At 46.1% G+C, this 25,538-nt stretch overlaps 1 protein-coding gene across 2 annotated transcripts in view; it reads left to right on the top strand.

Annotated features, from left to right (window-relative positions):
• ADCY2 (adenylate cyclase 2) overlaps positions 1–25,538 on the top strand; it is a 407,413-nt gene that overhangs the window by 175,561 nt on the left and 206,314 nt on the right. The window lies entirely within an intron of this gene.

Here is a 25,538-nt window from a genome sequence, read left to right as displayed (position 1 = left end):
TGGGCAGAGAGAGGGGGTGACCAGTGGATGGACATCACAGAGGGCACGTGAGGTGATGAGCACTGGGTGTTCTATGCGACTGATGAGTTACTGAACACTACATCAAAAGCTAACGATGTACGATATGTTGCTAATGGAATTTAAATTAAAATAATGAAAGGAAAATACCATCTTTGACTGTCTGTTAGACAAGAATAAGCTTGTCCCCAGACTGAGCCACCTTGGTTTATGTTTTTCTGTCTTGAGACTGATTGATATGATTATGACTGTATTTGGAAGGAAAATAATTCACTGACTTCACTTTTTTATTTTATTATTTCATTTTTGTGGCAAAACAGTATAGATTTGGACTAACCTATGACAAGGTGATAGAGGCAGTTTGGAGGTCAAGAAAAAACAAATTCCACTGAATCAGTGATGTGGAAATTCAAACTAGAATTGTAATTTTAAAAAAGCAGCCATTGTTGAGGTCTTGGGTTCGTGCAGACCTGTCCTTCAGCTGCTCCTTTCACTCCTGGCACTTAACCTGTCCTGCCTTCCGGCCCTGGGGTCTCCTCGGTGCAGGTGCCGTGTCTGCACCAGGCAGCTCTAAGTCTGTTCGTGAATGCTGACAGATGTGACAGAAAGAAAGTACGCACTTCATTAAATTTCATCACGTTGGCTACCGGGCTGCCTTTTGGCGTAGGAGGGAAGTGATCAAATAAGCCCTTGACAGGGACCTTGGGCTCTGTGCTTCCCGGGGGGGTGTGTTAAGGCGGCTCAGCGACCGTCTCTAATGTGCCCAGACATGTTCGAGATAATCCGTGTGTAAGACTGTCAGAGGAAGGCCTGCAGAGAGGTAGTCTTGTGGGTCTGCAGACTGTGGGCGGTGATCTGTTTCCACAACGTGCAGGAATGAAGAGTCATTTTGAAATGTGGGCAGGGGGGCAAGGGAAGGTACACATGATGAGAGCTTGTACCTGGATGGGTACAGAGACTCTGTGTCTGTGCCTATATGCATGTCCAAATTCATGTCCCTATCTGCATCTGTCTGTCTGTCTGCAGAGGGAGCGATGATGGATAGATGGATGGATGGTTGGATGGATGGATGATAGATCACCAGATGGAGGGAAGGAGGGAGGGGTAGCTACATACATACAAACATCGACACAGAAAGATACAGATGTGAACCCCCAGGATTTTAGGTGAAGAGCTTGGGGCTGCGATGTGCAGAGATACCCAGAATTAGATGATCCGTGACAGGGCTGTAGGATCCACAGCCTTGCCTGCCAGGGCACAGAGCCCTCCCTTTCAGCTGCAACATGGCATTACTCACATGACCGCCTTCACCGTCTCTTGCGACTCCACTCACCTGTCCGGGAAGTCTCCGCTCGCCCGGCTTCCTGCCCCGGTCTGAGTCCCTGCTCACGGTGATGGCCCAGTAAATGGCAGGTCACATGACCTGGGCAGCCCCAGGCAGTGTGTCGAGTTTGATGTCTTCATGTGGCTCCTTCCCTACGCTGTTGCGAGGACACGGGATGTTTTCTTTTTACTTTAATCATTCTAGTCTCAATTTTATTTTGTACTTCTATTCATATCAGAAACATTCATGTTTCTTATAACCATGATACATGGGCATAGTGAAAAAAAAAAATAAAAGCTGAAGCAAAGGGAAATGAGGTGTTTCCTACCCTCACCGCTTGTCCTTCTCCGCTGTCCACTGTGAACACGCTCCCAGCCCCTTCCAGACGGGCGGGTTCATCCCAGCAGCCCAGTGGCCTAGCTGACGAAAGCCTCCGGGGATGACTGCATGGATAGGGCCTCTCCTCTTAAATTGAGAACAGAAATGGAGTCAGTGTTCAGAACGGTAACAACCCATCTGGACGAGTAAGGGAGAGAACTGAGAAGAAGAGCACAAAAAAGGGACAGTGAGGAGGCTGTAGAAACACTTGGGGAAGGCTAGGCGAGGAGTTCCCCTGCCGAGTGTCAGGGGCATCTCCCTGCCCCATCCCCCCGCCACAAGGCCCGTGGCGCACAGCAGTGTTATTACGGTGATACCAGTCAGTGCAGTTGACCGCAGCAAAGGAGAAAACTTTTACCTGTGAGAGAAAAAGTGGAATTTTAAACTAGTCTTGTATAGTGTCTATTATTGTGATTGCAAATAATGTGTTATTACCAGAAAAACCAAGAGAATCAAGAAAAGTGATTAGAAACAATGCAAGAAGCTGGTAAGACTTTATTTTAGTAATATTCAGATAGAAAACTGTAACAGAAGAAGTGATTCTATTGGAGATCTTTTTAAAGGCATGATTTTTCTGAATAAACTACTACAAAAAATTGGAGACGTATGGAAAAATGAAAAATTTTTCCTGAGAGACATAAGTCCAAGTAAGTAGGAAGTGGGGGCATGTTTGGGTGGAAACACTAAATATTATACCAACGTCAGTCCCTCCCAAATTCATTTATAATGTTAACACGATTAACATCCCCATGGACCCTTTTTTTGATAATCGTGTAGTCTGCTAGGCTACCTGAATACCTCAAACTGGGTGACTTAAATGACAGAAATTTATCTTCTCACCATTCTGGAGGCTACAGGTGTGAGATCAGGGTACCAGTATGGCCGAGGTCTGGTGCTTCTCCTCAGGGCATCGCATGGCCTTCTTGCTTTCTGGGAGAGACCAGCTTCTTGGCATCTCTTCTTAGAGGGGCCCTGGTTGCATCAGAACAGTACTCAGCTTTCTTGATGTCAGCCAATTCTACTCATCCCCAAAGTCTCCATCTCCAAATACCATCACACTGGGGTTAGGACATCGCCCTGTGAATTAAGGGAAAGCTTCATAAGCATTCAGTCCATAGCAGTAATTTCATTAAATAACTATGTATTTTACTTGGAAAAAATAAATAAGAAAAAATACCTAGTAAAATTTCCTTTGTCAGTTTGGCATTTAGAATCAATAGATCAATGGACTATTACCATGGGCCAGACAATACTTATTTTTGGTCTGTGAGCCAAACTCTTCATCTCTGTTATAGTCCAAAAGTGACCATAAATTATATGTAAACAAATGAACATGCTTTGTTTCAGTAAACTTTATGTAGGCTGAAATTGAAATTCATATAATTTTTATGTCTCCCCAAAGATCTTACTGCTTACTTCTGTTTTTGTTTTTGTTTTTTTTTCCCGATCATTTAAAAACGAAAAAAAAAAGAATTATTCTTAGCTCAAGAGCTATTCAGAGATAGACCATAGACCTGAATTGGCCTGTGGCCCATTGTTTGCCAAGCCCCAGAAGAGAAAAAAGAACAAAGAAACATATTCTAAAACGCATAAAGAATTAAAACGATACAAAGGCGGCATCACCAGCTAGTGAAGAAGATAAAGGTTATCCAGTAAATAGTATGAGACCTTGGCTAGGCAACAGAGGGAAAGAAATCATGGTGGACCTTCATCCAACAACCAAAATAAATTCTAAATGAAGAGTTAAGTGAAAACAGCAAAAAATGGTGTCATTAAAATTAAGGAAAATAGAAATGAGTATCTAATTTTGTAGTGAGAAATCCTTTCTAAGCCTGCAGGGACCTTCCTTGGGCCTTAAATTCTGCCCGGCCTTCCTTGGTCATCCCTTTTAGTTGTCCACCCAAAGCTCGCACATCTGAGAAAAGTTTCCATCTTACTCCTCCACGGGGCTTCCAGAAGCTTCCATGCCGACACATCCATGGCGGCACTGCCAGGCGTTCCCAGCACGTGTGATCATTCTCACCTGGGGGAAGCACCGTCGAAGGCTTTCTCTCCCCGCATATGGGAAAACCATCAAGTAATGTTTGCACCGACTGCATCTGGTTCCAAAAGTCCCATTGGCCTGTAACTGTTCCCTCCTTCCCTGCACCTGTGGGCGTCAGACACAGTTGGCTGCAGATTGTGTGCCTGGCACGGAGATGCGTGGCTGGAAAACTTAGACCCCATCGACGGAAATCAAAATCAAAGCTAACGGGACCTGTTGGAAATGAGATAGAAGGGTAGGCGTCATTTTGGGGGGTCACAGTACTTAATCATGAAAGAGAAAAAGATAGTGATGTAAGAAGAGGTATAAGAAAGCTAAATTTGGGACACTTGCAAAAAATGATAGAATAGTAGAGATTATTAGTTGATACTGGAAGTGTTCTTGTTCTGAAATTTCGTTTCCTTTTCTCAGATAATGACAGCGGCTCTTCCTGATGATGCACCAGCGAGGATAAATTCAAGGCAGAGCTGCAAAATTAGGCCGCCTTTAAGCTTTGGCTATAGGCTTTTTTGTTTGCTTGTTTGTTTGTTTTAAGATTTTACTTATTTATTTGACAAAGAGAAACACAGTGAGAGAGGGAACACAAGCAGAGGGAGAGGGAGAAGCAGGCTCCCTGCCGAGCAAAAAGCCCAATGTGGGGCTTGACCCCAGGACTCTGGGATCAAGCATTAAGCATCTGACTCTAGGTTTCAGCTCAGGTCATGATCTCAGGCTCCTGGGATGGAGACCCACATCGGGCTCCACACGGGATTCTCTCTCTGCCCCTCCCCCCTCAAATAAATAAATCTTTAAAACAAATAGTTGTATAGTTCTGTAAGTCGTTCTTGAATTCTGCCTTCTCTTTATTCAAAGGCATATTCAAAAAAGAGAATTTGTGTGTGTTTGCCCTTGGGAAAGGAAGCAAGGTTTTTTTCTCTAAGTAGTTCAGTAGATTAAGGAAGTATTGCCTGTCTTCCATCCTCAGAAAAGGCAAAACAATATGCAAAATTATTTGACAGGGCCATGGTGCCGTTCAATAATACTGCCATACCAAAAGTAATGCATGTTATGACGTGGACAAAGTCAGCCTGCAGGAACTTGCACGATAAATGTGGTTATGTTGGGGCGCCCGGGTGGCTCAGTTGGTGAAGCGTCTGCCGTTGTCTCAGGTCATGATCTTAGGGTTTCTGGGATCGAGGCCCAGGTCGGGCTCTCTGCTCAGCTGAGAGTCTGCTTCTCCCTCTCTCTGTGTGTTCTCTCTCTCACGTAAGTAAAATCTTAAAAAAAAAAAACACGTCATTATATTAACATACATGCAGAAGTTTGAGGTGTTCTTGCTTTTGGGCGTTTTAAACAGTTACTTTAATTGTTTTGGTTAATCCATCTCAATTATGTATATATTTCGTACTGCCATTACGCCCTTTTAGTAACTTTTCCTTTATCTCCTCCAGTCTCAGTCTTGTTTAGAAAGATGTTCTCTGGCCCCACTAATTTAGTTTTCCTAAATGTTTGTGAATATGATTTGGTTTTTATTCCAAATATAATCCATCTGGAAATCATTTTTAAATATTATGACAGCAGATTCTGGAAATGTCTGCCAAATGGAAGTTGATATCTTTTGGATAAATTAAACGTAAGATCCTAGAGTTAAAAAAAAAAAAAAGGATTTGTTATTAGTAATTGATAAGCTACTAGAAGAATAGGGCCAAAGAGCTGGCTCACAACCTGTGCGAAAATAAAGCGGAACTTCCTCCTGGAAGACAGAAGACAGAATCAGAAGAAAAGGGGAGGGGACCGCGCTCTCAGGGGGTGGGCTTGGAGTTTCCCCGGTGGCTACTGACCCCTACTCACCAGGCAGATAACCTGCACTTCCAACCCACTGTCTGTCTCCTCCTGGAACTAGAAAAAAAAAAATCTATGGATGTTAACATTTTTTAAAAATATTTAATTGACAGAGAGAAATCACAACTAGGCAGAGAGGCAGGCAGAGAAAGAGGAGGAAGCAGGCTCCCCACGGAGCAGAAAGCCCGATGCGGGGCTCGATCCCAGGACCCTGGGATCATGACCTGAGCCGAAGGCAGAGGTTTTAACCCACTGAGCCACCCAGGCCCCCCCGATGTTAACATTTTTTAAGAATTTAAAATCTTGGGAACTTCCAAAAAGAAAAAAAAAATGCACTATTTAATAAGTCAAATAGAAAAGAAGAACCCGCTTACCTGTTTCTGTAAAACATTCTTGGGGTCTGCGTGGGGATTGTGCACAGACCAGCAGATTGGTAAACTGAATAGGGGTTCCCATGATAAATGCAAAACAGAGGAACATTCTGTAGCAGGAAGCCTTGGAATGAGGTAAATTTGAACCAAAAATCTGGGCTTCATCAGGGACCAGGCAACTTCAAGAAAATCCTGCTTTAATTGTACAGAACAATAAACACAGCACCCCGCAAAGGCACTTATATAAAACAGGAGCAAAATGTAGCTTATTTCCTTTAGAAAGGTGAACTTAATGAAAAAGAGAGTTCCTCCTGGTAACTTATGGTTTACCGTGTTAGGTAAGATAGAATGCATAGCTTGAGGTCTTGTATTATTTACTCACATTTCCTAGTTGGATGTTTTTGGCATCAAGCCTTTTCTATCTGGGAGATGACATGAAGGTTGATTTAGTTCATTCAGCGTGGACTGGGGGGCCGGAGCTGCACCCAGAGCATCAGGGAGAGCCTTGGGAACAGCTGCGCAGTGTCCCTTCTGAATGAATCTCTGCACTCATCTATTACATCCCCGGGCAGCATTCATTTTGGTCCCGCCTGTTACTCATAAAATCAGAGGCTTGTTATTCATGCGCAGGAGTCGATTTTATCAGCAATGTGTACTTACTGTTCTTGTTACGTGTGAGGCTGTGTTAACCAGGTCCAGATAGGACTCGGTTTGGGTGGGGGGAGGGTCGGGATCGAATTGCATGGACCGTGCACCTGACATGCATAGAAGGGGCACCAAGCCCGAGAGGTGGCCATGGTCTGCAAACCTCAAGGCGGAGAGATGCTGTGGGACAGAAGGGTACGGGGCATCCTGGCTTGCAGAAAACTGAGCTGCCTGCTGTCGGTGGAGAAATTCCTGAGTTTTATTCCTCTGGAGATGATTTTGCATTAAATACTGTGAGGTCCATCAGTGAAATACGTGCTTGAGTGTCCAAAACGCTCATTGAGAGGTATTAGGTTGACATTTTTTGATATAAAAGTGCCAAAATGAGACTTAGTTTTAGCCATAAAATACTGTGACATATAGTCCACAGAAAATGCTCTTCCTGCCGGCAGTTTCTCCCAAGATTTTTTTGGAATTTTACCAAAAGTTACTCTTTTTTTATTTTAAAGATTTTTATTTATTTATTTGACAGAGAGAGATCACAAGTAGGCAGAGAGGCAGGCAGAGAGAGAGAGGAGGAAGCAGGCTCCCCGCGGAGCAGAGAGCCCGATGTGGGGCTCGATCCCAGGACCCTGAGATCACGACCTGAGCTGAAGGCAGCGGCTTAACCCACTGAGCCACCCAGGCGCCCCAAAAGTTACTTCTCTTGTGTGAAAGTTTCCAATATTGATAACTTTAGAGTTCAGACCAAAGAAGTTTCTTACCTCGTGAGCTCAGTGAATATTATTTTAGTATAAACTAGCTTATGAGCAGGGACTCTGACTCAAGAAAGTGAACTTGTCTTGCCAGGGGCTTTAATAAAATCAGTTGTTGTCCTGACCTCATCTGCACGGAGAAGGCATGAGTTAGAAAGTATGGATTACATCTCTGCGAACCCCTGTGAACATATTTGCATCTCTCTCTTTCTCCATGGGACTCTGTGAGGATGGAGTGGAGGAGAGACAAAGGATGGGCTCAGTAAACAAGAGAGAACCTCTTAAAACTCACTCAAAAAGAAGAGAGTAGAATTGTTTTTCTTACGGAATACTGACTCAAACAAATATATGTCTCTTCCAAGATATGCATTCAACATGGATTCATTAATACTCTCAGGCACTTTTTATAGAAACTGTGGAAAGCAGTGAACACAAATGACATTAATGTTCTAGTAGGGGGAAGACGAGATGGAAAGCAAATATATTTATAGGTATGACAGAGTGTGATGATAATTGTGTGACTAAAACACAGCAGAAAAAGCCACTAGATTTCAATGGTGCTAGGGAAGGAGGAGGGAATCATTGTTATTTGGTTGGAATACGATGGTCATTTATCATGGATAACATAATGTGAGTGAGATCTGTGTATATGGACATCTGGGTTAAGAGAGGTCTAGTGCAAGGAAACCAGTGTGCAGGAGCTGGGCACACAAGCCATGGCATTGAAGAGGTGGAGAGTTGGCCACACGTGGCTCGGGCAGCAACGTTAAGGACACTGACTTTTGCTGAGTCGGTTTGAGAAGCCCCAGAGCACCAGGAGGAAGTGAATGTTGTGATCCAACTTTGATTCAGTCAGAGATGGCGGCTGTTGTGCTGAGAGGGCACGGGTGGAGGGCAGCGCAGAGCTGTGAGACCGGTTTAGAGGGCACAGCTGGGACGGCAGGGGTGGTGGCTTGCTCTGGGCACCCAAGGATGTGTGCTGGAGGTTGACCAGTCAAGACAGTCCATTATCAGATGTGAAACATGCAGAACCAGGGGCAGCACGTCAGCCTCCAAGGTTTGGGCACGTTGGGCAAACAAATGGAATTCAAGCAAGAGAAGAAACTCAAATGACACGAGGGCGATACCTCCTGGGAGAGGAGCTTTGTGGAGGGAGGAGCCTCAGGAGGGAGCAGCCTCCTGGGGGAGGAGCCTCGTGGGGGAGAGTCCTCATGCAGGAGGAGTCCTGGAGCCTTTCTCGTTTCTATAACGGTAATTAATATTTTGCTTCAGTGCCCTGCACTTCCCTTCTTTGTACTCTGTAGTCTGTAATTAATTTTTGACTTAATTAAAAAGTTTATGCATCTCTTGCCCTTGTTCCCAGCCAGAATGTAAATTTGCATGGGGACGTTTTTCTGTCTTGTCCTCATTAAAGTGTGCGAACAAATGCCCAATGAGCGGAACTTCACCAGGAAGAAGGAATTTTCTATCCTTGGGGAAGTTTCACCCCAGAAAATCTACTTTAAGTTATTAAAGCAAACGGTCCCCAACTTTGATAAGAAGAGCTGGTCTCCCTACACCTTCTTCCATCAACCCCAAGAACCCTTTTCAGTAGCAGGAAGAAAGATGATGTCTAAAGACAAATGGAGCCTCCAGCCCAAGTTTCTAGGGACAGAATCCAGAGCCTGCCTCTGGAAGCCAATTATGTGAGACACTGGTATAAAATTCTAAATTGGCTTGCCTTTTTGGCTTCTCCCTTTTAATCTGTTTTCTTTGTCCTTCAAGGCAAAGTGGTTTGCAAGGGATTGTGGTTTTATTCGTTATCTAATTATAATTGTCCCTTGATAAGGAGCTCGGTGCAGTGGACACCCAGACACCCACGAACCCCCAGGGCAGGCTCTCTGAAAGACAGCAGGAGTGACTGAAAAGAGGGGTCAGTCCTCACTTTACCTTGTTTATTCAACAGCACACGCCTTATAAGCCATTTTCATTGCTGATGTTCAAGCATTTATTATTTTAGAATATATGTACTAATGTTTTAAGGAGTCATTTCCCCCATACACTGGTATTTATATTCTTTATGCTAATTTCCTATGCCTCAGAAATACTTGAGAGCGTTGAAGTCGGCTTTTTCCAAACAGACACAAAGTGTTTACAGTCCCTGGCTTTGTAAGAGATGGTGTGAACCCTCAAGGAAAGAGCAATCTGTTATTCTCTTTTCTCCCACGGATCTTCTTGTGGGAGATGAAAATTCCTCTCTGCTGTTCGAAAACAAAAGGAGCCGTGTTTGGCCCCTCCTGAGCTGTGGATGTTTCTAAATGACAAACAACTGAATTTTCAATGCTAGTCAAGGACGGAGACACACCAGAGTTTCACATGGCAATGTTTCTGAAATACTCTTTTCGCCTTTTTCTCAGAGCGAGCCAACTGCTCTCCCTCCGGAGGCCTTCCCCAGCCGGACGCCTCGGTGAGGGTCCAGCCTCCCCTGGGGGGTCGGGGCGAACCCCCTGTCTGCCGGCACTGGCTGGGCAGACAGCCCCCCTTTTCCATCCGTGTGTCTTGCACATATGGGCAAACGTGTGTGTGTGTGTGCGTGTGTGTGTGGTTGCAGAAACTTCTCAGTAGGTGTATCCCTCAGTCATATATTCCTTTACCGATTGGAGAAAGTACGTATTTTCTCTCCTTGTCATCCTTTCATGGTTGGGAAGCGACACCTCATAGTTCCTTTGAAGAAGTAGAAAGTAGTTCTTTCAATGTCCGTTTCTCAGATGGATCACCGGAGGCACAAAATAACAGCCTTGCCAGTGGGTACGTGGCCATGAAGACTGAATGCTCTGTCCTGTGACTTAGCCCCTGTGGGGGGGACGCCTGAACTCAAGTCATCCCAGAAGCCCACACAAGGAAATAGCGTCCTTCTTTTTCTTTTTTCTTTTACAGATTTTGTTTATTTATTTGACAGAGAGAGAGAGATCACAAGTAGGCAGAGAGGCAGGCAGAGAGGGGTTGGGGGAAGCAGGCTCCCTGCCAAGCAGAGAGCCCGATGCGGGGCTCGATCGCAGGACCCTGGGATCATGACCTGAGCTGAAGGCAGAGGCTTAACCCACTGAGCCACCCAGGCGCCCCTAAATAGCTTCCTCCTGCCGGGCATTCTGACGGGCAGCTCCTCCCGCGGACGACACGGCGTTTCCAGCAGGCGTCCGCGCACCTGAGCGAGGAGCTGAGCGAAACTGACCGAGGGAACCGTGTTCTAGTTCCACGAGAACAGCGAACAAGGGGAAATCAAAAATGTCATTGCTTGTGTGATTTGCACATCCATGGCCGCTGAGAGCAGCGGCTAGGCTGCCGAGCCTACCCAGGGTGGCCTCCCAGGCCCCCAGGGGATGGGTTGAGTGCCCCCCTCGTCCTCCCCACATGCTCAGCTCTAAGACGGGGAGCTCTGTAAACAGGCTGTGCTCGGAACACGGCCCGGCCCATGGGTCTGGCAGCCGCTGTCACTGCTGTGGTGGTGGTTGTGTTTAACCGGTATTCACTCAATTAAATGTTCCAGACCATGGAACGTTATGGCTCCATTGAGCCCATGAATCGGCATTTTCATTATTTTTCTAAGATCAGTCTCACTTTGCTCCAAACTGGACCGTCGAGGTGGGCTGCGTACAAACAGTAAACACGTCTCACCTGAGCAGGGAAAACGAGGCAAACGACAAGCCAGTGAGGGGAAAGCACCTTCTTGAGCCGCTGTGAGCTCCTGTAAAAGCGGGCCCCCAAGACCTTTTCTGAGGTGGGAGCGCCACAGAAGCAGCATCCGGAAATCTCTATTTATCTTGATTGTTTTTTCTGTCTGAAGGGGAAGGAAACAGGAGGAGGCTTTTGCTAGTTCCTCCTGTCCTTGATCCGCGGCTCTTTCTGCCGCAGGCCCAAAGGCAAGGGAGAAAGAGGCAGGGCCAGGCTGAGGCTGTGGTTTGGGCCTGATTCAAAGCAGATGTGCAGGCCGCTTCTGGGGAAGGTGGGCAGAGCCCTCTTTGAGAAGCTGGTGCCCTCGGGCTGCAGCTCACTGCAGGGTAAGGAGCTCACAGGTCATCAGCACTCGGAATCCTCATGTCTGTGACCTCCTGCCTTCAACTCTTCCACGCGGCGGCTGCTGTCCTCCAGGAGCAGTGGAACGGCAATGAAATATGCAATAGAACCCTGGAGCTAGAAGAGACCATTCATTCAGTCATTCATTCACTCCCATTGGCTTATTCAGGGATCATGTATAGAGCATCTCTTGTGTTTGGTGGTAGAAAAGTCGGTTGATTCGGCCGTTGGAGGGTCATCACCGACCTGAAGGTGTTCATAAAGGAGGCTTAGCTTGCAGGGAGGCTGGAGCAGATGGGGGTAGGTGAGGAAAGAGCGTATCGCCGATGCGCCGGCGTCACCGGGATCCCAGGATGGTTGGTGAAAAAGTGGTTTCTGTGCCAAGATCTTGGAGATGTGGGTTCACAGGTCTGTGCGCGATGGATTCAAGGGATCCCCAAAAGCTTCTCCATGGAACTTAGATGCACATTCAAGTTTGGGACTCGCTTAGCTTTCCAGAAGCTTGATGGAGATCCACAGGGGAGGGGTGGGTGGAAAGTAGGGAGTCAAGGATCTCTTGGGTGACGGTATCAACAGGAAGGTGCTGAAGAGATTGTGGTGAGGCCCCAGAGGAGTTCCGGAGGAGGGTTTGGGTGAAAGCAGAGAGGCTGTCCTTGAACCAGAGGGGTGTCTCCAGTTGGAAAAGCTCTGTAGTCATGGTGTGGGTGTAGAGCTAAGGGATTACGTATGGGGGGTGTGAAGGTGGCCTCAGTTTTCTCGATGTAGTAAAGGGGACTGTCTTTGACGGCGTGAACATAAGGGCTGATGGGAAGGAGACCAAGAGAATGGCAGACGTGCGAGGTTGGCTTGGAGGGGACAGAAGCAGAAACTGAGCTGTATTTACATGACGTCCTATTGTTGCCAAGATTGGAGACCATGAGTTTGTAGTGTTTCAATCTCAAATCCATGTGGAATCCTCCTGAATTGTGTGCCTGGCATAGGGTGGATAGGATATGAGGACATGAGTCCTCAGCACAGCTGATGCGGTTGCAAGGGGACTGGAGAGGAGGAACTTCAGATCATCTGTGGTGTGTTCTGGCCATTGAGAGAAGAAAGCAGAGCCAGCAGCCAGGCTGATAGGCAGGGCTGGGAGTGAGGCACCTGCGATGTGTCAAGGGGAGGCTGTAGGAAGCTGGAAGGGGAGGCAGGACAGGCAGTGAGCTTGAGATTTTCGAGGTGCATTGGTTCATGTGATCAGAAATTTCAAAGTCATGGCCAAAGTGATGGGGTGTGAAGGTCATTGGTCCGAGTTCGTATGCCTGAGAATTGTTGATCAGTCATGGCCATGAATATTAAAATGTCTTAGCATCCGGAATACAGTGGATTCTGTGGAAGCCTCTAAGCCAGACTCTGAAGGCTTCAGTGAACCATGAAGTAATTGCGATACAAACAGCTGGCCCCAGCCTAGCTTTCCCAGAGTGAAGGATGGAGCCACATGGTCAAAGCCTTTGTGCAGAGCCCACGACCAAAAGCCCCTTCGCTGACTCACCAGCAACTTATCCAGTTTATTTTTCTTCTGACAGTGGTCTGTTAGGTCAATTTAATACTAAGCCATTAATAGTTGAATTTCACATTAATACCACGATGAACTAAAAAATGGGAAAGCGGAGGTGGCTGGGTGGTTCCGTCGATGCGCAGTTAGCTCTTGATCTCAGCTCGGGTCTTGATCTCAGGTTTGGAAGCTCAGGCCCCGTGTTGGGCTCCAGGCTGGGCATGGAACCTACTTAAAAATGAAGAAGAAAGAACTGGGAATATAGGTGTGGAGGAGATTCAGAAAAGGACTCCAGCAACCCCCTCCCCCCTGCCTGCTCTTCAGACACGTCAACACCGGGACGTCTCCGGTCAGAGGCATAGTCAGACAGTCTGCGCGCTAAGCTTCACATAGGAAGAGGGCTTTCGCACAGACGTTGTCCCAGCCGCGTACCTTCAGCCTCGCTTGTGTTTAAAACAAAGCCCCATAAAACAGGCTTAGTTTTGAGCTTATTATTCTCACCAGCACCGCCTTCTGCTGAGAGAAAAGCATTCATTTAACAAACAATCCCATCCGGGTGATTTCCCAGCAGAGAAACCTCACATCCTTGTCTTTGTCTCCTCCAGGCACTTTCTCTGCTCTGTCTGTATCTGCTCCAAGCCTCCCCTCCTTCTTCCCTTCCTTCCGTGGGTCTCCTGCCCCACTTCTCTCCCCTCTGTCCCTGCCGCAAGACAGAGAGTGTGCATCTGTGCCTGAGTTCCTGGGGGCTGCTAAGACGTAGACTTGATCTGTTCTCGCACAGATCAGGAAGCGACAAGTCCAACATCAGGGTGTCAGTAGAGCCGTCTTCCCTCTAAAAGCTCTAGGGCAGAACCCTCCTCTCTTGTCCCCCAGCCTCTGCTGGCTGCCGTGTGTTTCTTGGCGGCGGTTCCAACCCTCCTTTCTCGGGGTCATCTTTACGTGGCTTCTCCAGCATCTTTTCTTCCCGCAGGGTCCTTCGTCATGGATCTGGGGCTCACCCTACTTCAGAATGATGTCATCTCAGATGTGTAACCTAATTATACTGCAAGTCATTGAAGAGGGGTGTAGCATTCAACCTGCTAAGGCAAAAATGGTACCTGGGCAAAATCTGTTTGGACGTTTTCCCTTTGTGAGCTTATTCTACCTTCATAAGGTTAGAGTCCATTCCTGGAGGGAAAGAATGCATCTTCTGTGTCTGCTGCTGTCCCTTCGTCCCTCAAGCTGGTACACTCGGGATGACTTCCCGCTCGGCCCGATTTGCTCTTCTCAAAGCGTGGACCCCGGGCATGGAGCAGCCATACTCTGACCTCTTAATACTCCATTCAAGACTCACCTGCAGGAAGTCTCCTTCACCTGTTCCTGTACCTTATCCAGTCTGTCTTTCTCACTCAAATCTTTCTTGACATCATGGTCTCCAGAAAGAGGTTAATTTTTCTCAGATCAGTCTCAACTCCTTCTCTTATTGGTTTGCTAGACTATTTAGGGTACATTCCATACATAGCTTTCATGTGTGGTCTCAACTCATTCATTTGCTTTACACCAAACACACTCAGAAAACTACTCGTAACAGAAGCTTATGCCACAACACAGGGAAAGCTGTGTTTGCTAACTCAATCGGGCTGTCCCAATCCGATGAGTCAGCCTCACATTTGGCTGCAGGAAACACAAAATCAAACTAGGGAGGCTTGATCAAATGGAAATTTACTTGCCTCCAGTCAAAAGAAATCCAAAGGTGGAAGCGCCCCTGACCTTGGTCCAGGAGATCAATGAAATCAGGATTGATGTTTCCAGAGTCCGCTGGCCCTTCTCTCATGGTCATGTGGAGGTTGCCGCAGATCCAGCCATTTCATCTGCATTCAAAGCAAGTAGGAGTAGGAAACTGGACATTTCCCAAGAATTGTGTCTCTTCCTTTTAAGTGCGAAATTAAAAGCCAACACAGAGTCTTCCTTTTCCAAAGGTGATTCACATCTGCTCCCAGCTACGTAGGAGCCTGGGGAAGCAAGTGCTTGCGTGTCCAGCTTCTGTAGGTCCGCAGAGAGAGGGGCTGGGCAAGGAGCTTGCGTAACCCAGCCTGTCCTGGTTCTCACAGGTGCTCACCACACCACCTGATGTTGCCATCTTGCCTGATGCCAGGATTGGTAGGAATAGCTGTTAATTTCGTGGGCAGTAATGATCTCCAATGTACCTAAATTGCCAAAGTGCAGGAGTTTTTCCTTTAAGTGTGCAGGTGAATGCTGTGTGCAGTATGGAGCTACGGCCGCCTCCACTGGCAGAAAGCCCCAGTACAGTGATTTTGCAGTGCTTGGTAAACTCGAGGAAGGCTGCTACTCAGGCTTGCATGTGCCATGTTTATGGGCATGCCCACAGATGGGTCTTTACAGGGTGTTAGGACAGCCTGTGGAGAACATCTGTGGTTCTGGAACAGCCCCTGCTGTCATAACATGACACGACACGATGGGCAATTCACTCACAATTCTCTCCTCTTGAGCCGTTCCCCAGCAGGCCTGCACCTGATGGTGAAGTGCACACGGGGATGAAGGACAGACCCAGAAAAAATGAAATCTGCCAAGCGTACTCATGTTCATTCATCAGTCGCCCATGCAAAATTTAATACACGTGACTATATTATTTATTTATATGATTGAGTGCAATTTAAAATGTTATTATTTATGAAAGACAGAGTTTTACATTTAAATCTCAATTTGGGGGGTGCCTGGGTGGTTCAGTGGGTTAAGCCTCTGCCTTCAGTTCAGGTCATGATCTCAGAGTCCTGGGATCGAACCCCTTGTCGAGCTCTCTGCTCGGCAGGGAGCCTGCTTTCCCCTGTCTCTCTCAGGAGACTTGTGATCTCTGCCTGTCAAATAAATAAAATCTTTAAAATAAAATAAAATAAATCTCAATTTGGTCAATGATTATTTAGTTTTTATTTTTTTAATTGTTTTTAAAGATTTTATTTATTTATTTAGAGCGAGAGAGAGCCTGCCCGTGGGGATGCAGGAAGGGGCAGGGGGAGGAGAGGGAATCTCCAGCAGACTCCTTACTGAGCACAGAGCCGGACTCTGCCGGACTCTGAGAATGTGGCCTGAGCTGAAATCAAGAGTCGGACTCCTAGCCGACTGAGCCTTCCTGGCGCCCATTGTTCATTTAAATACAACAATTTTTTTTTTTTAGGAAAGGTTCCACCTAGGAACATTTTTTATAAGTTTATTATTGAAGCATAGTTGACATAGATTGTTATATCGGTTTCAGGCGTACAACGTATTGATTCGACACTTCTGTACATAACTCATACATTCTACACGTTACCCAACCTCCCTTCCCGTCTCCTCTCTGGCAACGGTCAGTTTGTTCTCTTTATTTACGTGTGGCTTTTTCTTGTTTGCTTCTCTTTTGTTTTTAGAGTCTGCATATAAGTGAAATCACATGATGCTTGTCTTTGACTCATTCATTTAGTGCGATGCCCTCTTGATGCGAAGGGCAAGGTTGCGTATTTGTAGGCTGTGAGGTGAAATCCCCCTTATGAATCCCAACTTGATCAGCTTTGCTATCCAAACACCCTTAGACCTGGCATGCTGACTTGGTCTCACAGAAGAACAAGAGAATGACATAGAAGTTCAGAATGCTGGTTTATTAACTGGTGTTAACATGATGATTTCTGTTTTCCACTTGTCTCAGAAATTAGTGACCGTTTGCTCTTTGCTTTCAAGATGAAGTTTAGGGGTGCGTGATGGCTAGGAGCTCTGTCATCCTGAAAGAGTGCATTTAAAAATATTCCTTTTGGGGGCACCTGGGTGGCTCAGTGTGTTAAAGCCTCTGCCTTCGGCTCAGGTCATGATCCCAGGGTCCTGGGATCAAGCCCCACATTGGGCTCTCGGCTCTGCAGAGAGCCTGCTTCCTCCTTTCTCTCTGCCTGCCTCTCTGCCTAGTTGTGATTTCTCTCGGTCAAATAAATAAAATATTAAAAAAAATATTCCTTTGGAAGTTACAGGGAAGAAATATCCTGAGGATATTTCTCTGAGGTCACAGTACCCATGTATTGTCTTCCACCGCCCCCCCCCCAGCCTTAGTTCAGCCGTTCCTGTGGGTCCTCCGCAGCTCCATTTGTCTGCTCCCACGTGAGTATCTGAGGTTGGCCCTGGCTCAGCTGGGGAACCTCACTCCTCCCCTACCCTCACCGCAGAGCTCAGCCTCAGCGGAATCCAGGCTCAGGCTCTCCTGCCTGGACCGCAGCCTTCATCTCGTCCTTCGATCAGCCCAGGGCCCTCCTAAATGAGCGGAAGGGTGTCTTTCCTTTGGTCTAAATAATCACACCGCACCTTACATTTTTTAGTTTGAATAGCAAAGCCCACCTCCTCGGAGGTAACGTGTCCTCATTACCATGAACCATTATTTGTTCCATCCATGATGAAATATTCAGCTGCTCTCCCCCGAACTGTTTCTTTGTCTCGGTGGTATTCAAGGCTAGTCGTGTTTCACGTCTGACATTAGTTTCTCCATTCCCGGTGCATAAGTCCAGGGAGATTTATGTTAAGAGAATAATAGCTTACTGACTCTCCAGGCGTGGGTCCTGAGCACATACATATCTGTTTAAACTGCCAGGCGACTCAAAGGCACAGCACATTTCAAGACCTTGCTTCAAGGAGCTCTTGTGTGGAAAGCACCTTGGTGAAGCCTTATCTCGGCTTTTCCATTCTTAAACACAAATCAGAGGAGGTATTTGTATGGTGAGTACAGTGCACTTTAAAATGTGAGTCTTCAGTTCCCTACACAGAGCACCATTTGCGTGTGAAATTTGCATTTGTATGTGATCATGATGTTTTCATCAGAGTCATTGTAGCTATAAAAGATGGCAAAAGTCACTTGCAGAATTGGGCGTGATTTGTGTGCAATAGGAAAAGGAAATACGCATAGATTAAGAAGGGTGTATTTAAATCTGTGCCCGGTGGAGTCAGAGATAAATTGGTCTTAATTCGAAGACTGATGTCATCCGTCAGAAGATGTGTCTCCTGGGGAAGCCGGTCTGAACAGGTGAAGTCTGTCCACCTGGGAGCTCTCTCTCCTGTGGGAGCGGCCTTCAGTCTGGAGAGCTCCTAAGTGTAATCTTGTCAGTAAACCACACTTCACCCAACGTGGGAGACTGACTTGCTCTAACAGAAGTGAAAAATAATGGTATGGAAGCCCAGGGAGTTAATGTATTAAAGTATCATGAGGAATACGACTGTCATAGATCAGATCGGTTATGAAATTCTCTCTTACCATTTCTGTACCAAGAAACCTCCTTCCGCAGAGGTCACCCGTGAGCCGGGAGATGCCGCAAATGATGTTGCAGGTTGCTTGACTCTTCTCCATTACTGCTCTCCTAAAGAGCCATTTTAGACTTTTTTTTTCTACCCTCCCCATGAAATTTTAGTACCACAAGAATATTGCATATTTATTTAAGTGATGTAAGCGTGTCTGTGCATTATACATTCAAAAAGTAAATTCCTTGGGGCACCTGGCTGGCTCAGTCGGTTGAGTGTATTAATTTCCACAAGGGTCCTGGTCTCAAGGCTGTGAGATCAAGCCCTGCACTGGGCATGGAAACTGTTTAAGATTCTCTCTCTCTCTCTGTCCCCTTCTGCCTTTCCTCCCTACCTCCCCATGCTCCCTCACTCTCTCTCTCTCTAAAACAAAACAAAACAAAAAGATAATTTTTCTTGCTTTCCCCAAGAAGCCGTGTTTTTGATATAGCCCCATGGAATGCGCGGTTTAAGACAGAACTTCTGAAAGCCTTAAGTGGGCAAGTCCGCTGGGGCGACGCGCCCGCCAGCTGGGCCAGGTGCGAGAAGCAGCTGACAAGATACCACCCGCTCTGGACGCCCTGTTTTCATCCGAGACTGAACTTTTTCTCTGCTTCCAGAATTAAAGTCTTCACTACCTACTCACCCCTCGTTTTTAACACACGTCTTTTCTTTTGATGTTTTAGTTTCCCCAACAGATCAGAGTCAAATCTGGCCAGCCTGGGACGGTGTCATTCTCTTTCAGGTGACAAAACACACGACTGCATTTTTTTTTCCAGGATAGCTTTGGTCGGACCATTTGGGTCCTAATTCTTCATGTGTATTCTTGGTATCATTTGCATGGATTTCTTGCAGGGACATTAGCTGTATACCAAAGCATAACCCTGCTATTAAGGATACCGTCTTACAAATCAACTATGAAGCTTTATTTCCAGATAGGAAAGGCAGAAAAAAAGGAATGGATTGATCTAAGGCCAAAAATCATATGTCAATGTAAGCTTTGTGAGGACAAGCAAGGATTTTTGTCTTTGTTCTCAAAATTCTAGTCCCTGCACTTTGAACAGTTCCCGGCACACAGTAGGCTCTCAGTAGCACCTGTTAAACGAGAGAACAGATTTTTACTCCACGTATGAATGACGATCTCTCCAGTTCTGAGGTAGTGGATCATGTGGATATGAGAGGTTATGTTCATTCATTCGAAGAATGTTTCTCTGGTGCACATCATGATAGACCCTTTAGGAATTACCCGATACATACATAAGGGCGTAAGATATATGGGATCCTTGCTCTCCTGGAACATAGAGCAGAGCAGGAGAGACAGGCAATAAGCAGACGAATAACTACAAATTATTGGTTTTGGGGGACAAGTGATCTTGGAGGAGATGACTGGGTGCAGCGCTGGTGAGGGACAGACCCTCCGAGAACATGCAGGGAGGGGCCAGCCGGGGAGAAGAAGGATGCCCTCTTATGAAGAGGAGCAGGAAGGGCCGGATGAGGTCAAGAGAGCTCTGTGTGCAAAGGCCTCAGGCCTTGATGGAGCGATGAGCCCACTGGAGGACCCCAAAGGAGGGTGTGGTGCCTAGAGGGGAGTTGTAGGGTGGCATGTGAACGGAAGCTGAAAGTGCCATGGGACAGGACCTAGATGGAGCTTCCAGCCACCGTTAAAATGGAAATTCCAGCCGTTCTGAAAGCAGCCTTCAGAAGCCAGATCCAGACTGAGGTCTGGCTTGGGAATTGGTGTTGAAGAAGTCAGGGCATGGATGACCCTGGTAGGGAGAAATCGGGGGCCCCTGTAGCACCCTGGAGAGTGGAACATTGGAGTCAGCAGGGAGTCAGTGGAACAGGTAGACCCCAGGGAGTGTGGAGCCCAGGAAGCCACAGGAGGGGGGATTGTGGGCATTCTGGGCAGCAGATGGTGACCAGGGGCTCAGAGGCGCTCCTCAGGAGTCACGGGAGGGAGTGAGGAGGGGAACAGCAAGGGGTCAGTGGCTTTGACCAGTTTCAATGTTATGTTGGGCTTGCTACCTAGTTTGAAATGGAAAGTGGGGAGTCAGGGATCAGAGTAGTAGAAAGAACTCAAGTAGACACGCTTTTTTTTTTTTTTTACGATTTTATTTATTTATTTGACAGAGAGAGCACAAGTAGGCAGAGGGAGAAGCAGGCTCCCCACTGAGCAAGGAGTCTGACGAGGGGCTTGATCCTAGGATTCTGGGATCCTGACCTGAGCCAAAGGCAGACACTTAATGACTGAGCCCCCAGGCACCCCTCAAGTAGACAAGGCTTTAAGAGTTGGTCACAAAGGAAAAATGAGAAACAACGAAGGAAGCCTTGTGTGTGGTAAGGGGAGGGTACTGTGTGGTTAGGAGCAGCCTGGCTCCCTGTTGGGAAAAGTTCAGGAATGAGCCAGAGCCCAGAATCCCCGTTGCTGGGTGGGGTCCAGGTCTGTGTGGTTCTCTTGAGCATGGTGGTTAGAAACTGTTTCTCTTGCTGCTTGTGGAATTTCGTTGTCAAATTTCAGCTAAACAAAGCAATTTCTTAAATGCGTATTCTTACAGTCAAATTGTTCACCCATGTCAGTTCCCTGCCGTGTGGTTCTGATGCTGGGCCTGTGTTTTGTTTCTTTTTCATTGGTGTCTTTTAGAGCGTGCCCGCTGAAGTCCTTGAGCTTTGAGAAATGTGCCCCCTCGAAGGCACAGCAGGTTAATTTGTCTGATGGGAGGAAGGCAGCCCTCCGGACCACATGACCCTGGGAAGCTCCTTAAGGCCTGCCTCTCCTCCTCTCTCATGTCAAGGCCATTTCTCAGGCTATTCTGTTTCTTAAACATTCAGTAAACTTTTATGCTGCTCTATTTAATTTCATGCCCAAAATAATCTCGTTCAATTGTAAAGAAAGGCATTGCTGTTTTTCCGAAATAGTTAAAATAAATTGTGAGATAGTAAATATGGCTGTAATTGGTTAAGGTCTGATTTGTTTGTGATACAAAATAAAGGGGAAATCATGACTTCTCACCTAGGATTTCCACTCTTTATTTTGGTCCTTAAAAAAAAATGAGTACCTGTAGACTAGTCATTGAATCATTTTACTCTTGACTTTTTAATGGACGGATTTATTTATGTAATGTGTCCACTGGAAGATGGAAGTGAAGATTCTTAACTTTTTATACTTGTTCTTTGGAGTTCTGGTAGCCTTGGATGGATTTCCGTTTCCTGCCTGGCTTGCAGTACTTCTTCACACCATCAGGAAGCAAGTTAATTCATCCCAGAAATGCACTTAGACTTGGAAACACTAGCGTTTTAAAATGTGATCATGAGAGTTCCAGATGAAGGTCGGGGCTTTCTCTCTTACTTTCCTTACAAGCTGAAAAAGCATGTGTGAAGCTCGCCGTTTGGAAACCATTGCAAATTATCATTTCCGGAGACGTTCCCCCTCTTTCTGGGTGAGACCCTGATCCTTGGGGTGGAGTAGATCTTTGCTTCTCATCTCTGAGGAAGATAAGGGGGCTTGAGGAGGGAAGTACCTGCCATTGACAATGACATAAGACTTTGTTCTTCTTTTTCTCCTCTTCCCAGGGCATTTTTGCCAACTTTTACCCCAAACTACCTCCCTCTTGTGTAGTTCTTACATCCATGAACGTGGGATTCCGGGTCGTAGTCTCCTTCTGCCCCTGTCCCATCCTCGACTCAGTCACAAAACTGACACATAGAACACTTTACCCCTTAAGGTTAAACCCACCAAGGTTAGCTACTGTGAGCTGGAGCTTCTAAAAAACCTGCACAATAATACCTTCAGGTTGGGCTTACTTAGGAGAAGCAAACCCCTTTGTGTAAGCTGCAACCAGTCTCCTAGATTTTTGGTCTAATCCAAAACTACCTTTTCAGAGTTTATGAAGGACAAAATATTCCATGTGCCCCATCCTGATTTTAGTAACACTTTCAGTTTTGTCATGTTAAATATTTATTTTGTCAAAACTGTAGTTCATTAGGGATGTGGTTCTCCAAATTTTGTGCCAAGGCACCCAGGGGGGCACCTCAAGATATTTCAAATTTTCAAAGATCCAAGAAGTCAAGACAGAACAGGAATTATGAATAGTGGTGCTGAATCAGAGTCCAGTGGTTGTGAGGGTTCACAGTGTTCCACGAACACGTTGGCTACTGAGGGCCCATCCTAAGTCCCTGGGTCTTCGAAGAATGAGACAAAAATATTATATTTTATTGCTGTATATATGTTGTTGTTGTCCCCCAACAACTACTAAGTTGTTAGGTCATAATACGTAACTCTTCTGGACACGACTACTTAATACACAATACTTTGCGGTATTTCCTTTGGCCTAGGAATGCTAAGAAAAATTCATGAGATACTCTGAGCATTGTGAAATAGGGAAATTTGGGAACCTCTGCATTTGTGGTTTTAGTGGTTTAATTTTTTTGCTGGAAAGTTTTGTAATAATGTTGGAAGAAGTAGGCTCCATTTATCATAAGACTTCCTTCAGCCACAGGACCCTGTCTCGTCAAGACAGGTCGCCGTGAACGATGGCAGCATCCTCGATCCCCCCAGAGCTCGGGAGATATCATGGCAGGCTCACCGTCCCGCTCATGACAAGCTGGTTCTGTGTCACCTGTGTTTGCTTGCTTTGTTGACTTCTGTTGCTTTGTGTTACTGCATTTATCCCAATGACGTTGATGTCATGGGGAAGAGGTAAAGCATTTAGTTGGTCATAAATGAATGCTCGATAACGCTGGTTGAATGAAGTGACGTAATGACTGTCTCATCTCCGTTCCTGTTAAGCTGTCACCAGCTGTGTGTGGCATTTCTGCAAAAGAACGACGAGCTCCAAATGTCTGAGGAATGCACGTTGTAACGTTTCAGTGGGTTCTCTGGTAATTTCTAAATAACCTGTCTTTAAAACTCAGCATCATGTTATTATGGACTGAGTCGGGCCTCCCCCACCCCTAAAAAGTTAGTATGGTGAAGCCCCAACCTCCAGTACCTCCGTGTGTGACTGCATGTGGAGAGGGGGCACGTGAAGGTGATGAAGTTAAAGGGAGGCTGTTTGGGTGGGCTCTGGTGCAGGTGCCTGAAACCCTCCAAGAAGAGATTAGTGCCCGCAGGGAGACCCCAGGGCCATGTGGAGAGAAGACTGTGCAGGGACACAGCTAGAATGAAACACAAAGACCCTTTCTAAGCCGAGGAGAGGGCTCAGGGGAAACCAAACCTACCGATACTTGATCTGACTTCCGGCCTCCAGAACTGGGGAGCATCGACGTCAGCTGTTTCCGCCGCCCCTCCATGCGATGTTTCGTCATGGCGCCCCAACAGACCACTACAGTTTCGCGAAGTCTGCCCTTTTGGATCATGGTCCTTGAATGCCACCACCTGGGGAAATTGCTGGACTCTCGTGGTCGTTTGGGAAAACAAAAGATGCTTCTTGGTGATTTGGGCAAAACTAATGGATCGTCTCTGGGTGAAATTGACCAGAAATCAAGATCTCATGTCAACCGCATTAAAAATGCGTCTTTGCAGCTTTACAGAACGCAGTGTTCAGGCTGACATTGAATTTGGTGGGTTACAATTCCGTTCATTCCAACGCGATGCTGAGTTTTAAAGACAGATCATTTAGAAACTACGGGAGAACCCACTGAAACGTTAAAACCTACATTCCGTAGACATTTGGGGCTGGTCGTGCTCTTGCAGAAATGCCACGCAGAGCTGGTGCGGGTTTAATATGCGCTGAGATGAGGCAGTAGTTACATCACTTCCTATAGAGTAGGGGAGAGCACGCTGGGGAGAGACTGTCTTTAAGTTCATCTTGGCCTTTTATTCTGTTAAAGGGAGGCCGCTGCCAGGCCTGCCCTCCCATAATTGGTATCATTAAGGAAACATGTAAAGTTTAGTTTGGAAGAGGAAATTTTTTGGTTTCCTTACTCACAAATGGTTCAGTTTAATGCATCCAGGCAGTGACTTATCTTTTTTTTAATTACAGTGTGACTTTGTGGAACATTTTTTGCCCTTACTAAAAAGGGCATTCCAGTTCAAAAGTAGACCTTCTGAATCACAGCACCCTTTGCGTTTCTCCTGTATTTGGAGTCTCGTTTTTGCAGGAGTTTGCAATCTGTTGCCTCTCTGTGAACACGCTCACTAATGTCACATTTAAATTCACACCCAAGGGGCGCCTGGGTGGCTCAGTGGGTTAAGCCGCTGCCTTCGGCTCAGGTCATGATCTCAGGGTCCTGGGATCGAGTCCCACATCGGGCTCTCTGCTCAACAGGGGGCCTGCTTCCCTCTCTCTCTCTCTCTGCCTGCCTCTCTGTCTACTTGTGATCTCTCTCTGTCAAATAAAATCTTTAAAAAAAAAAAAAAAAACAACAACTTTAAATTCACACCCAAGATCGGCTATGCTGTCCCTGGGTTGCTGTGCCTCTTCCCTAACCAGTTGTCCCTCTGTTGTCACATTACATTTGCTATCTCCGTTTCGGTCTGTGTACCTCCATAAAGTGTCGTCTTATTCAGTCAGTCTGTGTACCTCCATAAAGTGCCGTCTTATTCAGTCATAATCAGAGGGTATATTGTGTTTGGTTTATTTAATTCTAAGTTTATTTAATTCTAAGTTTGCCTACTATAATGGGATGGAAGCATGTCACAGGTCATCAATGCAAAAATACCCCACGTACCCACAAAAGGGATGCCTCCCCTCTGGTGCACCATGTTCCTTGAAAGGAAATCATTATCTCGCATGTGCACCATGAAATAGAATTATAATTTCATCTTGATCCAAGCCACACAGACTGAAGGGTCTGATGGCCTTGGTCATATTGTTATTTGAATGTGATCACCTGCCAACTTTTAAATTTTTTAATGAGTGTGTGCAGATCAAACATGTCACCCATAAAGCAACGATGAATGAAGAGAATTCTGTGTGGCGCTTAAAGGAAGATCGATTTCATGACCTCAGATTAATTAGAGGATCTAAATTAGTGAAACTCTAAAGTGCGTTAAATTCTTTTTTCACTTCTAAGTTCATGAAAATCACCAGAATTAAGCAAATTGTTATATATTGCTTGGTGCAGATCCTTAGGAAAGCTGATTTAAGATTAGTAAAATTTGAGTTTCATTAGTATATAATTACATGTTTCTAAAGTTTTGAAAAGTACTGAGACATATTACTTAAAATTGTTCTATTGTGTGTGTGTGTGTCATTACATATGGGAGAGCGAGTTTGGGAAGATTCAGAGACCTGTAATTAATAACCCCTTGGACTATCCAGGACCATTTGGTCTCTTGAGTTTTTGAAATGAGCAGAGCGGAATCTCTTTGGGATAA

Source organism: Meles meles, chromosome 3 (assembly GCF_922984935.1).
Source record: "Meles meles chromosome 3, mMelMel3.1 paternal haplotype, whole genome shotgun sequence".
Taxonomy (NCBI): Eukaryota; Metazoa; Chordata; class Mammalia; order Carnivora; family Mustelidae; genus Meles; species Meles meles.
Note: the sequence above shows the minus strand (reverse complement) of the source record. Positions and strands in the feature narration are given on the sequence as shown.